The sequence below is a fragment of the Amblyomma mixtum genome, chromosome 1 (assembly GCF_055824585.1).
Source record: "Amblyomma mixtum isolate Tamu chromosome 1, ASM5582458v1, whole genome shotgun sequence".
NCBI lineage: Eukaryota > Metazoa > Arthropoda > Arachnida > Ixodida > Ixodidae > Amblyomma > Amblyomma mixtum.
The window spans coordinates 290,634,520-290,650,404 of NC_143012.1; the positions used below are offsets into that span (position 1 = coordinate 290,634,520).

At 43.6% G+C, this 15,885-nt stretch overlaps 1 protein-coding gene across 1 annotated transcript in view; it reads left to right on the forward strand.

Moving 5' to 3' along the window:
* The window catches only part of LOC149372016 (cholecystokinin receptor-like), a 167,895-nt gene that overhangs the window by 141,780 nt on the left and 10,230 nt on the right, over positions 1-15,885 (forward strand). The gene's annotated exons all lie outside the window — the stretch shown is intronic.

Here is a 15,885-nt window from a genome sequence, read left to right on the forward strand (position 1 = left end):
TTGCTGGAAAATGTCTACAGGGACTGCGCAGCGAGCGTAGCTCTCCATGTGGAAAGGTGCAAAATCCAAATCAGGACGACGTCTTGCCGCGAGTAGCGATCTCTGCAGTACTATTCACCGCATGCTTGCAGGAAGTATTCAGAGATATGGTTTCGGAAGTATTAGAGATAAAAATTAGCATTGAATTCCATAGTAATCTCCAATTTCCTGATGGCTTCCCCTTTCTGAGTAACGCAGGTGTAGAGGATGAATCAGGAACTAAACAAGCACAGCAAATCAATGGGTCTGAAGAATAACATGATGAAAAATAAGGTAATGTTCAAAAGTCTGGGAAGGAAACAAAACCGTACGATAGGTAGCCAAGGATTGTAAGTAGTAAGCGAATACAAATAAATCTATTTATGGCTGGTAGTAACCGCATATCCGGATTTCTTAAGTGAAATAAATAAAAGAATATGGATTAGGAGAAGTGCATTTGGCAACCGCTCTCAAGGGATGAATAGCAGTTTACCAATATACCCAAGAGGAAAGTAGATAATAGTTGCGTCTTGCCAGAAATCACAAGTAGGGCAGAAACTTGGAGGCAGACAAAAAATGTTGAAATTAAGTTGGGGACAGTCAAGCGTGCCATGGACAAGAAAGTGGTAGGTCGGACATCAAGAGACGAGTCAAGAAGGCGGTGCATTACACAGAGCAGTTCTTCGCAAACGTCAGGTAATATCGCCTGGCCCCCAAAGTAGATCATATTTTTTAAACTGTCCCAACAAATGCTAGCTTAGTAATAACGAACATACTACAACTACCACGCTTATTTTTTAATCATACGCCCTGAACATTAACCAAAGTTGCAGAGGGAGCACAGATGGCACTTTCATTTTTTTTTTTCGGGTGCTCATGTTCATTGACCAGCTCTTTGGACATATGAAGTTTAGCAGATGCGACGTGTATACTCAGTACAGGCCTAATGAAAACACTGATGTGCATGATGCTGTTCGAATATAATTTACGTAGTAAGCTGTCGAAAACTACATCCCTTAACTGGACTACCAATCCACTTCTACAAAGGAAAAAAGCTGCATCTGATGATTTCACCAGACTAGGGGTGGTGGTGGTGGTGAAAACATTTATTAAATCATAGGGAGAGGTGTTGGGGGTCGTGACTTGAAGGTTGGTTGGTTGGTTGGTTGGTTTATGGGGTTTAACGTCCCAAAGCGACTAAGGCTATGAGAGACGCCGTAGTGGAGGGCTCCGGAAATTTCGACCACCTGGGGTTCTTTAACGTGCACTAACATCGCACAGTACACGGGCCTCTAGAATTTCTCCTCCAAAGAAATTCAACCGCCGCGGCCGGGATCGAACCCGCGTCTTTCGGGCCAGCAGCCGAGCACCATAGCCACTGAGCCACCGCGGCGGCTTGTGACTTGAAGGGTCACGCCCTTACAACCACTAGGTGGGATGCCTAGTCAGGTACCCCATTGGCGTTTGCCGCAGCCCGGGCGCGCTGCGTTAAGGCCCTTTGGGCCTCGAGGGTGCAGCAACCGGACAGGGTCGCCTCCCAGTCCTCTCGGGTGGGGTTTGGGATAGAACCCATCCCTACCAGACTAGGTGCGTCGGGCTCAAGAACACGAACTCTCTTCATATATCCAAGTATTTGAATGCCAATTACTGTTGTCCTTTCGTATGTCAAGCACAACTCTGTATGCAAAAGAATTAACGAGGCGGGAGGAAAGTAATTAAATGCTTATCATCACAAATTATTACGCTCATTGAGGTTTGGCACAAAATGATTATAGAGCAGCAATATTGTAATATTTTATAGGCAGGCAATTGAACAGTCTCGTCTTAAATTTGAGCCCATGGAGGTTAATGTGTGAAAGTTTTCACTTCACGTATACCATTCTCGCATGCATTGCCCATTTCGCAGTTAAAATCGTTGATAAACGAACACCCTAAATGATTCCAGTAATACTGCTTTCAAGAGGTAGAACGATCTCATAGCAAACTTCATCACATGTCTGCAGCGGCATAGAATGCTGGTAGTGTGACAGAAACTATTCGTTTCACGACCAAAAAATTTTTAGAAACATATTCCGAAAAATATTTACGTTCCAACCATAGAAAATTTCTGCAGAATATTATTGATGCTTTAGCTTTTTAGAGAGGAGAATTATGGGATCCTCATAGCGGTCATGTTTTCAGTCGCAACCGTTCAGGACGCGTGGTGATGGGCGCGGATCGAAAAACGCTGCCTGGCAAGACCCACCAGCGTAATATGCCGAGTGTCCGAGTTTATCACTTTTCTCAAGGTTGCCGCTAGCATAAGCACAGGGTTGAGCTTGCCAAGCAACGAACTTACTGTGTCAGTTCCAATCTATTTGATTCCTTTTTGCGAAAAGGTGTACTCGGAGCCGCTGTCAGGCACTGAACTCTTCTTTGATATTCACATAAATTAATCAGCCTAGTGTGGCTTAGTCGTTACATATTTATAGTAGGATACAACTTAAGTCTGCAGTGAAGCTCCGCCCCGCATTCACGACCGCCGCACAGGTTTCCTCCACGACAAAATAATACTCCATTGTTAAAACTTCTCCTTTTATCTAAACAAAAAACTGATCACCAGAAAAAAAATTTATAAGCTCTAGAACACAGTCAAACATTGCAAAGTTGATTTCATTGGATATTGCGATTGGCCAGCAGAGTAGTGCAGTATGCCGCGGACTGTGGCCCAGTGCTAGCAACTGCTGTTTTTTTTTTTATTTGTGTCCTGCTATAGTAGACATGCGCCCCGAGCGGGGAGAGATCGGTTTATTCGTACCAGAAAGTAGGTAGCAAAATGTGTATTTCTGTATTGTGAACAGCCTGGTTTCATTTTGTGTGAGAAAGAAATATCATTTTAGTTTTTCACTCTACAACGCGACTCTGAAGTTGGGTTTTCTACCAGTTGACGTGTTAGTTGAGCCCATAAGAATACTTTGGATAAGTCTGTTTTATTTCTCCCAACCATTATTTCAATGTCTTCTCGGAATTCCATGATTGCTTACAGGCACTTCCATCTTGACTTAGCACATGCTGTGCAGCACCTTCTAGTTTAGTATCAGGAATTAAAAGTGATGTTTATGAAAATTATTCGCCGTGGACAAAAGAAAGACGTCTTAAAAACACCAGAATTCAATTGGTGCTAGTGTACTCAAGCAAATTATTCTATTCTACTTGCCCACAATTCAGAGTTACTAAGAGATCAACAACTCTTTGCGAGCATTTTCAATTTCAGTTCCTGCAAGAAAGCAAGCAAAAAAAGTTACTATAAGCGGCTTTACGCGGCCACACTCCCTCTCTTGCGGATGATAGACAGCACCAAAAGTTCGCTTTATCTGGCTGGAAGGAACGATTTCCATCTCAATAACAGTGCTAGGATGGAAAATATTTGTGGGCGCTAATGTAAAAAAAAAAAAACAAAGAACTACTAGATCTCTGCTGGAGGCAGGAAAAACTTCACGCACACAAGGACGCGGAAACGCTGACCCCTTTTCGTCCTTTTTTTTTTCGCTTGTTAATCGCAGCATTTTCTTCTGTAGTTCCATGCCCAGATGTTCGTTGAAATAAGTAGTTCGCTTGATAGCAAGTAAGAGTTCATTCATGGAAATGATTACTTTTTCGTTTTTCCATCGACTGCATTAGAACGCTGACTCAAGCAGCGCACAAAGGCACTGGGGGCCACCTTTTTTTAATACGCAGCCCGTTTCACTTGCTTGCATATCTTTCCGAAGCAAGAAGGAAATAGCACAAAAGTGCATAGTACATCTTGGCTCTAAATTTCAATTAGCCTTCACCCCTTTCAGCGAGCAGATGTCGTTACATTAGCGAACACGAGGAAATCTGCGCCGAACTCGCACTGCAGCACTCCCGAATTTGAGAAAATTTACGACAGCAGTGCCTCAGTACAAAATCATTTTTCTTTATTATCTCATACAGGCATGAAGTATACATAAACGCGCAGTGAGGTGCACTGTTGTTGCTTCAACTCCACATAATATAGCGATTGAGTCATCCCACGTAGCACGTACCAAGAAAGAATTCAGCACTGCGCGGTCTCGGGAAGATGAATGTCTTCCTGTCTGTGAGACAGCAAGGGGCCTCAGAAACTCAGCCCGCTTAGTGCTTATCAACGTCAAAAGATACCAACCTCCACGAAAGACACACAGTTATCAAAACAATACCCCCAAACCATCTGCATAGAACATTAACGTGGCTCTCACGTCATCCGCTCTCTTTTTCGTTCTTTTTGTTGTTTTCATTACTTCTACTGTTGTCTCTAAAAGCTTTTCTGGCTCTAGTAAGATTCCTTATTTACATCATCGCCCTAAATTACAGCTGCAGCGTTCCATTACTGCCATCTGCACATAATTTTGTCAGCCATACTTTCTTCCTGCCTATGTCTTCTATATGCCTTAAACAGCGGGAGCAATTTTCTGAGTGCCAAGAAGCTGTGGAGTCCTGTGCATACATTGCAAAAAAAAAAAACAGGCCAAAAAAAATTCTAACAAGATTTTTTTGAAGAGTACTGGAGTGTGAGAAGCCAATCTGGTCATATGAGATAAGCGGAGTCGATTAAGAAAATCCATTAGAGAATCCATTAAATAGAAAGCCGTTTATTACCGACACGATGCCTGCTTGTCTCCTGAGAGAGGCAAAGCGTATGGGACAGGTAGCGAACAGAAACTATGCAAGCGCTAATTTGGAAAGTACCTGCACCGAGACGCAGAATGGCTAGCGCGAGGAGCCCCGGCTCATACCATCAGTTTTCATGGCATAATGTGCCTGCAGTGCAGTTCTCCTCGGGGAGAACCTCCCGTTGGTCAGCATACGGCCAGCCATAAGAGAACGAGCGTTCGGAGCAGGAGCGATAGCAGCACGCATTCATAAGAGTGTTGTCTGGCTTCATCCATATACAATCAGGCCGGGATGAAACGCGAAAACCCATATGTCGTACTTTTCTACTTAGTAGCGAGGTATTATTTTACAAAGAGTTTGTGAATACGTAAGTACTTAGTAGACCCTTCACCCAGAAGCGTTGAATCGGGGGCTAGTTGTGTACTACAGCTAAAAGCATATTAGAAAAACACTTTCTTTTGTTTACTGCATGGCGCTGCTTTTGTTTCATTTCGGCCTGATTGTACATTATCAGGAATACGAAACAACGATCTACCTAAATTTATTTGGAACCACGTTGCGCACGACAAGAAATTAAGGGCTGTATTAACAATGAAAGAGACAGGCGACGGCTTACGTAAAACATTCGTCGAGAGCCATGATGTCACTTTATTTTCTTCCCGTTTTTCTTCCCTTCTTTCTTTCCTCTTCTTGTCTCCTTCCTTCTTTTCTTCTTTCCCTTCCTTCTTTTCGTTTTCCCCATTCCCCTTTTCCTGCTATTCTCCCTCTGCACTTTTTCTTTTCTCCCTTCTTTTTTCTCTTCGTAATACTCTTTTTTTTTTTCATTGGCTGCTGTCGTCTTTTTCGCTTCTTGTTTTTTCTTCTCGTCCGTCTCATCTCCTTTTCCCCCTGTTCTTCTCTCTCTAGTCTTGATTGACTCTTGGCTTGCATTAGCTTCCGTGTTTCTACGATGATCACAATTAAAAGAACAGGTTTCAGTTACACGGTCACTCGGGGTCGAATCCAAATAACGACTCTCGCCGTAAAAAAAAAAAATGCACAGATGGCGGAAGCAAAGGTTCGACTTTAGGGCCCCTTAATCAGTTCGATGCATGTTTAGACTGTGGTGGCTGTTAAAGAAAGTGTCATGCAAGCAAACCCGAGCCAGAGCAGGTCTGCAAAAACAAATATTCCAAAGGGAGAGACAGGCTGCAGAAGAGCTTTGCGGCCCAAGGAATGCAGGAAGCTTGGCGGCTGCCGCTGTATTATCGGATATTTGCTGTGTGGAGATGTGCGCTACAGAACTTGATTTCCATCGTTAAATATCGAATGCAAAAATCAGCCTTGCAACTGTTCTTAACGAGAACAAGAACTCGAGAACTGGCGCTGGTATACCTGGCGGTGGCACGCGGAGTATACTGCATTATTTTTTCGCACCTTTCCTTGTCTATAGCTGGATGGTTCATGATCTATTACAATCGAGAATCCGGAGCAAGGTTTCTTCCTCGACGAAACCAAAGAGCGAGTTTGAGTGAGCAATTTTACTTCAGATCATTGGATCTGACTCGACCACAACTCCTCTGGATAGCTGATTGAATATGCCATTACACACGGCGGTTAAGAAATTGTCATCCGCCGCTAATACTGTAAGTAAAAAACAAAAGGCAGGTTCAACAGTTTATTAGAAAGACAAGAAACTGAGTGCATAAGTTGAAAGAAATTCTTGGAAGGTCCTGCTTCTTCTAGAGATTCTCCGGTCTGCACTTGCACCTTCGAATAAGTTCGTATGCTGCTTAATCTTGATCTATCTGCGCTTCAAACTACCTCTAAAATGCGTCAGGAGAGATTTAGAATGGTGCAAAAAAAAAGCCGTGTGCAGTATCGTTAAAAAGTGAGAGAATTGAGCCCTATCAAATGTTCATCATGGTGAAATGCGCTAAACGTTTTGTGGACAGAAACGAAGAAAAAATGAAGAGTGCCGTTAGGAAAACTCATCTCCTTTTCTTATCTTCGTGTCTTCGTTTCTGTCCGCAAAAAATGTAGCGCGTTTCTGGAGTTTCTCCAGATGGTTATCTTTAACTGGTGTGGTATCGTTAAAAAGTGAGAGAGTTGAGCCCTGTCGGATGTTCATCATGGTGAAATGCGCTAAACGTTTTGTGGACAGAAACGAAGACAAAACAAAGAGTGCAGTTAGGAAAATTCATCTTCTTTTCTTATCTTCGTGTCTTCTTTTCTGTCCGCAAAAAATGCAGCGCGTTTCTGGAGTTTCACCAGATGGTTATCTTTAACTACTTCCGTCGTGCACATTGAACCGCAGAACGTTTACGCTCCGCAGGCCTCCATGTGCTGTCTCATAATTTTGTGTTTACCACTTAATAACTGATTAAAGATGTCCTCTGCAGATTTAGTTCATATTAACCATTAAAGAGGAACTCAAAACAGTATGCACTTACTCTGGATGAAATTTTTTGTTCCAGTAATACCTTCCGATGTTAATTTTCCCACACAGGTATTCCGAGATTGGAATTAATTGCACTCATCTAATACAGCTCAGCCAACAATGGCTTAATTTGTGAAGCTGGCTGGGAGATTTGTTCTTACATTTCTTTCTGCCCGAATTTATTAATTTTTATCATGTGCAGTGTATCTCCTAACGTATTTATGACATGCAAGTGTCATTGTTGTTTTGTTACTTGATTCCTTATTTGCCTACTGTAACCATTGAAGCTATGCTTGTATATATATGCTTTAGGTTCTTGTCAATTTCTATAGCAATCCTAAAAAGGTAGTGGCAGTATTCTAAGAGAAGTAAATTCTACTACCTCCGCTTTTTCAACTTCCGGAGATTTGACTAAAACCTGGAAATAAGCGCACAGAAAATAAAAGTCAAAACTCGTTTCAATTTATTTGTTACATGCACGTCAAAAATGAGTGCAGTCTGATTCAGCGTGAATTCAACTCCCTTGGTAACTTCCAGTTCTAAATGCCTTTGGTGCTCTATGTCTGCTACTTTCCGCTTATTTAGTGATTCTTGAATAAGTGCAGTTGTGTGACCATGAAAAACTTTCTCGCCGCAAATTACAGCGTCTTTCAGCGGATATGATAAAGCTCTGCCTTTCTGAAGACACTGGTAAAATTACGCCGTCAGCATGAAGCTTTTTTTGTAAGAAAAGTGTCAAAAATATTTAACAAAGCAAGTAGTTATGTGGAGTCTGGCTGTCGGAACGTTTTTATTATGCGCCCGTGGCACTTGAAGCATTGCGGCCTTCAGTGGCAGAAAAAAACTGAGATGTTTATCAAAGAAAAATGGTGCCCTTTCGCTGGCAAACGCACGGTGTATCCCTTTTTTCAAAGTATGGTTTACTTGGAGAGTGTGCTGCATTGCACATCACTTCTAGCTACAAAATAAACGTGCAACAAGCCTGCCAAACGAGAAACAACAGTACTTTATAGCCTCTGTAATATACGACACGGATGAATACGAACGCAAGTATTCGCAAGGGAGCTCCACTCTATAGTACTCCCCTCCTAACTAGAGCGCTCCTAGCGGAGCCCAAAATTTTCCTCGCGCCGGCATGGCATGCATGAATCACCTGTCACACTACCCCTTCCAGCCTCTGTAGCTGGACCTCTCGGCTACGGCGCGACGAAGACCGCACGCCTGTACGCATTGGCTTCCGACCGTACAAAACTCGAGAAGGGTGACCGTATTCTGAAAATGTCAGTTTTAGACAGTTTCCTCTTTCTTTTGAAAAACGAAGCCGTGTTCAGAAAAATCTTAGTCTTTGCAGTATGTGTAGCTGCTAAATAAAAAAAACTGCCTGTGTAGATTCCTCAGGAATCATGTTTTACAGTGCGCTGTTATACGACGCCCTCCCGAGCGGCAGTTCAGGGTCGTCGACACGGGGGGTTACGACGGTAGCCATCCGAAAGGCTGCGTTCCGTGTTGTTACCCGGCGAGTAACTTTCCGGGTAATCACTCGGGGTTGTCCTCCCGGAGGGCTACGCAATAGCCAGCGCACAGAAAGTGCCAACGTGGTGCATCTGAGCCAAGCGCACCTGTCGTGATGGGCGAGAAGTAGCTGATGCGAAGCGCGATATAGCCGGCATGGCGTAAGAAACAAGCGTGACGTGAGGTCATAACGCGCCGTATCTGCACTGTTATGACCGATTCATAGCATGAGGAAGAAGCTCTGGTCCGCTGCGTCGCTCGCAATCGTGAAGACCATTGTCGCCACGGACAAGATCGCCCCTTGTGCGCTGCCGAACGGGAAGCCATCGACGCCGGGTTATCTCGCTAAATAACGCATTAAGCAATTCATTTTAGCACTGCCAAACTCTTTTGTTACCAAAAACTACTTGTTTTGTACCGCTCAACAGATTCCTGTTGGTTCAAGTTCAAACACTTTTGGATCATATGCTAGGCAAGCCGACGAGACATTCCGTACAGCAGGCCTTCATATCCTTAATCTTGCGAAAAAATCCAGTCTGTGTTCTCTGTGGCTAGTTCTTCTATAACATGTGACATTTTGCCCCGAAGACGGAGGAAAAACTTTATTACACCGGAGGGTGTTTAGGGCACGTAGCCCCTGCACGAGCCCACTACACTCAGACATTCATGATTTTCTCTGAAGCGCCACAGGCCGCTAGGCTGAGTTGTTACGGCTCGAAACTGCCCGGAATTCCGCGTAGTGTTGTTAGTACACTGTCGCTCCTACCCCATTGCAAAGCAGACAGCCAACTGGAATTTCCAGAAGTTTTTGCAACTCACAACGAACTTTACATCAGTTAGAAAGATGTCCAGCTCGGACGTGAAGTTATATGTGATGCATTGGTTGGAAACGAATATAGTTATTGAAGTGTGAAATTTTATGGAAAATTGGATAAATTCTAATGTACAAAATTGTACGATTCTACAATTTTACATTCTACAAATAATTGTACGAAACAATGTATGAAAAAATTGCGTTCATAAAGTCCTTCCCCTTCAAAAATGCTTTTGTCTAAAATGACTGGGTATGTTTTGCCGCATGTGCTTACATATTTATGATATCTGAAGCTTGTATTTGGAAACGTCTGCAGGTTTTCTGGAAGCCGATGTTTATCGGCTTCCAGAAAATTCGTTCTCGCGGATATGAGCCATGTCAGAAAGGGCAACAGCAATAGATGTGATGTAGTGCATCTGATTTGTTTTCACGTAATGGTTGTAAGTGGGCACGAAGTAGCGCCATGTCTAGCACGCACGCTGATTCGGCCGTCTGCAATAGCAATACCTACCGAATTACAAGACTAGTCTTTGCGTCGATGGCCAAGTGGACTGAGGCGTTGGGAGAAAGGAAGCAGCTCTGTTTGCGCCGGCGTTTATTGGAATCCCGCTCAGTCCGGTGGGATTGAAAAGCTTTTTTTCTGATGGATACTATTCGGGCGAAAATACGGCTTCGGGGAGAGTCTGTTTTGCTCTAGATTTATGTTTTAATTCTGGCTTTAGTTACAACGTCGGCTTCGGCACAGTTTCGGGACCCCGTTCGCCTTAGTTTACCAAGAATGTGAGCTAAAACCATTACACGGTTAGATGCAAACACAAACCTTAACCACAGCAGCACGCGTGCAACAAAGCGGCAATAGGTAAAATCGATCAGCTTTATCCTACCCAGCCTCCTAAAACACGCTTGGAACGCTCCAGATTTGGCAATCAACAGAAAGCCCCGTGACCTCAGAAGACCTCTATAGTTCTATACTTCGCAAAACCTTGCAACCCTTAGAGCAGATTTGGCAATGAACAGAAAGTCCCGTCACCTCGGACGACCTCTAAAGTTCTATTCTTGGCAAAACCTTGCAACCCTTAGAGCAATTTCTGTAAAACGCTATCGTGCACCACGCAACGCATATGTTGGTCTGGCACACTCGCGTGTCACCACCATGGCGTGCAATATCGAACAGCGAGAGAGTATAGTGTGCGTGAGAGGGATCAATGAAACTTAAATGCGGCGCGATCGAAAGTGGTCCGCGACATCTGCAAGATCAACGGCATCTAAAAGACACTCGAAACCTGAAACACGTAAAACGACGCGTATGCGTGGTCCGCCTCTCCAAACCTAAGGAACAGCCGATCAGCACTCCGAGAAGATTCGAGTTCGCCGCCGAAGCGCTGACGACACATGACGGTGCAGCAGAGCAATCTCTGCAGCTATTCTGTCAGAGCGGTTCCCTGGCCTGATCCCTCCAGGAAAAGTGGGCACCTCAACATATGCAGTGCAAAAATCACGAGGCAACGAATGCAGCGAAAAAAGTGCGGCAACTCAAAGCAGCCGCTTCTATTCGCACTTACAATGAAAGAACGCTGCGAGCCACTGCACCGCGTGGAGAATTGCGACAAACACTATTGTTTCAACAACTGGAGAAACAGATTGCGTCATCACTGCTTCTGCAGCTCAAAGTAGGGGTAGTGCAAGGCTGTGGCTCAAGGCAGCAGCACGATGCTACTGTTGGGAGCTTGTGTTTTGTAGCAGGTTACATCTACTTTTGCCCGTTTCCTTAATAGCTTCTGGGAGGGGCTCGTTTCTATGCAACAGGAATCAAAAGGAGCTTGCAAAGACTCCGAAAGTTCCTAGCTGGCGACATGATTAATGGCGGCAACAGCTGATGCTGGGCGCTACGTTTCGTCCTGCGAGTGGGAAGGATAGCGCAAAAGCGAGAGTAAATACGCAGCTAACGCTATTCCAACGTGCTGGCATCCCTTGGGAACATAAGCTCTTATCATTTCGTGCTGGTCGTTGTAGCGCTTCAAGCACAGCCCCTGACTTCGCAATCATCTTCTTGGCTTCCCAGCCACTACACAAAAGGCACATGCCTCTCGCAAAGCTGTTAGCTGCTCCAGAAGGTTCTAAACAAATGCACGCCACTAAAACTTCGAGAAGAATGTCGACCGTTAGTCTTAGTTACTACCGGAGTCGTAGTTAAGCCGCTTTGATGCACGTAAGTAAAAACGGCGCTACCTTGCTCCTGCATGCAAAAGATTATACGCGAGTACATATCAAAGCAATCAAACGGGACCAACTGAAAACAAACGAAAGTCTTTCGAAATAATAAAAAAGGCGATTCCGTTCTGCATATGCCTTTCACGCAATCCTTTTCTAGTCCTTTCGAGACAAGAAAAAACTTCGAGCCTCTTCACCCTTCCTTTGAATGTAGTTAGCTTTCAGCGCTCTAGCAATCCTGCTGCAATCTTTTGTGAGACTAAGTACGCTGCTGGGTTAGCTTGTTCGTAATAGCTCACATAAAACAGCGCACAGGCGGGAGACAAGAACGGCAGTGGTGAGTTCTGGCTATAAGCTGGTTCATTTCGTTCACGTCTCCGTATGTTGAATCGGCTGTTCGGCAGTTATCGTGTATGTGCTTCGCGCGTAGTTCTGTTTGTACGTTTATATGCCTTATTTTTGTCTGCTGCTTTCCAATGTAAGAGCGGTGAGGCACGTCAAACTTCCCTTTCCGCCTTTTTTTCCCGCCGGCCCTCTCCAATCAAGATGAGAAAATAAACTGAATGGAACTGAATTTTCGCATAGTGGATATATTTATAGGCGAGATACGAATGATATTATCATGCCCTAGAAGCTTTAACAATAATTAAGAGCCACGTGTAAACTGCAATCAAACTGGCAGTAATATTCAAAAAACCAAAAAGAAGCTTTTAATAGCAAAACTTGCAGATAGACGAGATGTCGCATAACTTTTTTTTTTTTTTTAATGAACTAATAGCGCACAAACACACGCTCACGAAAAGGCCGAGGAAGATGAGAACAAGGAAAAAGACAGGGACAAGGAAAGAAACACAACGGATAGCGCATGTCCTTCTCTTTTTCGGTTTTTTCGTGTGTTTTTTTGCACTGTGCATGCGTAGGCCGCACTGCTCATCACAGCGCCGCACGAAAAACATAGCAGAGTCGCAGCAGCAACGGCAGTCCAAGCATCCAATTACGCCTCCCCCCTCCCCCCCCCCCCGCCAGAAAATACACACTTTTAGCGAGCTAACTTCTTTCTCCACACACAGGGCTCTATGGTCTACCTGTCGTTGTAATATATATATAGTATATATTACAACGACAGGCAGATCATAGAGACTTGTGTATAGAGTTGTTCATGTACGAGTTATCTTGCTATAAGTGTGCATTTTCTGGCGGGCGGGGGGGAGTACGTAATTGGGTGTTTGCATCTCATTACGCTCACCCCTCCCTCCCCGGCAGAAAATGCAAGTTAACTCACTGTAAGTGGGCATTTTCTGGAGGGGGAGGAAAGGGGGGGAGGGGTGTAATTGGATGCTTGGGCTACCGTTGTTGCTGCGACGCAGCTGTTTATTTCTACCGGCGGTGCCATGAGCAGTGCGGCCCACGCATGCACAGTAATTGAAGTACCACCTTACAGAGACGCTAAATATATACCAGGTGTCCCAGCTAAATGTAACCAAGCTTTTAAAAAACACTGGGTGTCCTAGCCGTCTGAAACCAAATGAGGGTTGTTTAGAGTCGCGTGACCTAGTCTGCAGTATTTTTTTCGTTCCTCAAGGTTCACTAATTAGTCAAGCTTAATTAACTAATTAAGTATTATTGACTTGAGGAACAAAGTGTCAATGGAAAAGTTGTAGATCGCTTTGAGAAACAGCTTACTGAAACATTTGCAGCAAAGTACTATTTACGTAAAGTAGTTTTTTTACCGCCCTTTAACCATAACCCGCACAATAAGAAAAAGCTTCCACATGACAACTGTGGCACTTCAACGTCCCAAGACGTGCCTTAAAGAATAAAATTCGTTTTTTTTCTGAAGTCCTCTCTTCGATTCGACTTTGGGTGCACATTGGGGCAGAGAAGTGAGCGAGCAGCTGGTCACGTGACAACTTTATTTTAAGGCCAATAAATGAAGTTACGTAAATCGTAACTTGACGGAAACAGCGCTACTAGCGGTTTTTCGTGGTGATCTAAAAGTTTTGCATTAGCACTTTCTTCCTGAAGTCAAAAATTAAAAAGTTAGGTAATTAAACCTAACTAATTAATGAACAATGAAGAGCGAAAAAATACTCAAGACCAGGCCACGCGACTATGAACAACCCTGAGTTGGTTTCACTAGGCTAGGACACTTCGCCTTTTTTAAAAGTTTGGTTACCTTTAGCTGGGACACCCGGTATATATTTGGCACTCGAAAAAGGCTGGTCCTCCAGCCGAAACGTCTTGAATTAAGTCTTGTTATGTTTTTCAATTTCTGGTGACTTTATCTTATATTAAAAAATCAGCTACCAGGAAATAATTGCTTGGTATATATATATATATATATATATATATATATATATATATATATATATATATATATATATATATATATATACGGCATACGACTTACGCCGACCAAGAGCGCGCTGCGCTAGACTTACGCAGACCAAGAGCGCGCTACGCTGGACGAATAAAAGAAGAGGCGCGGGCCGAGCGCGAGAGGTAGAGAACAAAAGAGAATCGCCGCGGCAGGCTGTTTTTTCCTGGGTTGTGTTTTCCTGTGTGGCTTTCTCTGCGCGGGCCCGCCGTCCCGTAACAATATATATATAAATATATACATATGGCAAAGCTTACGCATACGCTTCGCTAAAGGAAACATATTTATTCGACTCGATGTTTCGATCGGAAGACCGATCTTCTTCAAGATTGTATACTTCGCTATATACTCCTGTAAGCAATCAAGTACTCTCGCAAATATATATATATATATATATATATATATATATATATATATATATATATATATATATATATATATATATATATCTGAAAAAGGACAGGCTCTGTCCGAAACGTCGACTCCCAATAAACGAAGCGTTTCTCAATTTCGCATCATATATATATATATATATATATATATATATATACACACACACACCAAGCGTTTCGGCGAACACTTTCAAAACTTTTAAAACAGGCTTTTTTGGGTAAAATATGGCTTTTGCGGCCTAGTATTACCAGTTTTGGCGGCCACCAGAGAACCGGTGAATTGTCTTTAGTAAGGTGGTTAACTAATTTCTAATAACTTTTTAACTTGCAGAGCTAGACGCCTAGTTGCAATTACAGATTTGTAGCCGGTCGTTAGGAATAGCCATATCAGTTTTTAGAATTTATAAAACGCGGTTAACCTCGCCGCTGTGGCTCGACAAAATTTGGCTGCATCGTGCGAAAATGCATGCGCTCTCGAAAGCGTGCAGGCAAAGCAACCCCTCCAGTGCACGTAGCTGGTCAAAAAAGCCCAATTTTGTCGAGTTCTAGACTGACGTGGACAAGTAATACAAAACCATGGTGCGGAGCAGTGGGATGTAATGCTGGCTGGATGAAAGTCTGGTGCAGCGTGCACTACGGGTGGCGTAAGCAGATGGAACCCTGGAATAGGGGCACCAACCAGTGCTGAAGGCTCCACGCGAAGGAGGAGCAAGGACTAAGAAGAATACTTTCTCAAGCAATAAACTTATTCGTTGACTCACTCTAGAGCGGTGTACTGCATTCTGGCGCTACACGGCAAAAAGGCTGAAGGGAATCGAAAGCGGTGTTCAAGTAAGAGAAGCGGCTGATGGCTGCTCGACCACTATGAGACGCCCTGCCAGTATCTATGAGCTACCACCGTCTATGAGGCGCCCTGGAAAGTGGTAAGCCTTTCCAGCAATGCATTTAATACTCACTTCTACCCTCGACGACGAGATCGAGTGCCATCATTTTTTCTCAAAAATAAAACAGCTGCCAGCATTGCCAAAGCTATGTAGGCTCGATTTCCGCTTAGAAAGCGCAGTCATTAGTTCTAGCTTGAGTAACAAGCTTTTTTGTTTGAAAGGAAGATATGATTTTAGTTCCAACCTCTTAACAGCCTGCTGTTCAGCCTTCTTTAGCATCAATGTGTGCGTCTGTTTGCAACATATTCTGTTGCCTGAGAGCACAACAAAAAATAAATACATTAAAAGGAATAAGGTTATCGAATGAATGAGCCCGCTTTTCTCGCCATGTATTTATGAGAACAGAATTTACAGAGCGTGGAAAAGTTATAGTTCTGAAACAATTTCACAATTACTCCTACAAGAGCGAGCAGTTCAAAACAATGCTGCTGTATCGTTTAAGATGTTGCAGCAATAATGATATATGAAAGAGGCCGTACAGAAACATGATATACACCATGCTAGTTTTCCTGGTTATCGGCAGATAGCATGACCGGTTCACTGCC